The sequence below is a fragment of the Sinocyclocheilus anshuiensis genome, unplaced genomic scaffold (assembly GCF_001515605.1).
Source record: "Sinocyclocheilus anshuiensis isolate Anshui unplaced genomic scaffold, SAMN03320099.WGS_v1.1 scaffold379, whole genome shotgun sequence".
Lineage (NCBI taxonomy): Eukaryota > Metazoa > Chordata > Actinopteri > Cypriniformes > Cyprinidae > Sinocyclocheilus > Sinocyclocheilus anshuiensis.
In genome coordinates, this window is record NW_015552574.1 from 1,000,963 (window position 1) to 1,002,626 (window position 1,664).

Here is a 1,664-nt window from a genome sequence, read left to right on the forward strand (position 1 = left end):
CATCCATAAAAAAAAAAACCGTCTCACACGGCTCCGGGGGGTGAACAAAGGCCTCCTGTAGCGAATCGATGCGTTTTTGTAAGAAAAATATCCATATTCAAAACGTAATAATCACTTTAATCTAGCTTGCGCCAACAGTTGTACACGGAAGCAGCTCCGGGAGCATGACGTATGAGTTCAGCATTGCTCGTGAAAACCAACGTTTGTTTACAGGATCAAAGGAAGCAAAGTTTCCTTACTTTAGCAAAGGAAAAACAGTCTCCTCTTGGCTTATATCGAAATCCTCTGACATTCTTCTTTACAAATCCTCATTTTGTACTTCTAATTAGTGACGTTGTTTTGTTTTGATCTCTCCGCTGCGTTTCCGCGTGCGTCACTTCTGAGCGGTGCATGCGCAACGCCAACCTCATACGTCATCAGCCCGGAGCTGCTTCCGTTTACAACAGTGAGCGCAAGCTAGATTAAAGTGATTATTACGTTTTGAATATGGATATTTTTCTTACAAAAACGCATCGATTTGCTACAGGAGGCCTTTGTTCACTCGCTTTTTATTTCACTTCTTTTGGACTGAAGCACTGCAACACCCGCTGACTGCAATGATAGAGCTTGGAATAGCCAGGACAATTTTTAATCTAACTCCGACTGGATTAGTCTGAAAGAAGAAAGTCATATACATCTAGGATGCCTTGGGGGTGAGTAAAACACAGCCTACTTTTCGTTTTTGGGTGAACTAACCCTTTAAGCTGTCAAAATGTAATCTACTTTAAAGGAAAAAATTAGCATTTCAAGTAATGCTCAATTAAACACTGATTCACATTTGTTATTTTGCATGTACTTCAAAAGTAATTTCAAAATGGCTGTTGTTTGCATGGCTTGAATGCATGTGACAAACACGTTTATGCAAAACACAAAATTACACAAACGCTTGGTATATTTTTGCTCTGCAGAACACTAATACATGCTTACAGCATGTATCATGAACGCGAACAATAACCTGACATAAGCATCCACCCATTACGATGTCAAAGTCAACCTGACACATTGCAGGGGCATTACAACCAGATGTTCCCATAATAATTTATTATTAAAGAGTCGCACAAAATAAAAAATACCATGCAAATTTGTGAGGGAATAAGACAAAGGCGCGGGATTCAAGCTTATAAATGTATAATTACAACGTCGTGGCATTTGTGTAATTGCTTGTGCCGACTGATTGAAAGTAAGTTACACATTTTAGGCCGGCGAAAAACAAAGATGATAAAAATAAAAAGATAAAGAAACTTGACGTAAAAGTGCGTTGTAAAAACGCGCAAAAGCTCGTCGATTTTATTGGAAATCACTAAAGCAACTAGTCAAGGTAGCTTCGCTAGTTCGCCACGCATCATGCACTTTTCTGCTGTCTTTCTTGAATCTGGCGGCGTTTTTGCACACAATAAATCTTTTGCTTTTTTTTTTCCTTACGAGAGAACGTTTTAATCCACGACGCCCGGGAACGGAGAGCGTGCGATACAAACACAGAACAGGTTGCCAATAGCGGGTATATCGGCATGCAGGGCGCGTTTCGGTGTTTCCAGCGGTGGTGATGAAGAACATACAAAGGCAGGAGGGTAAAAATGCCACAGCTTCGGCGTGCGCGAGCCAGTGGCCATCTTGTTTGTAGCTGA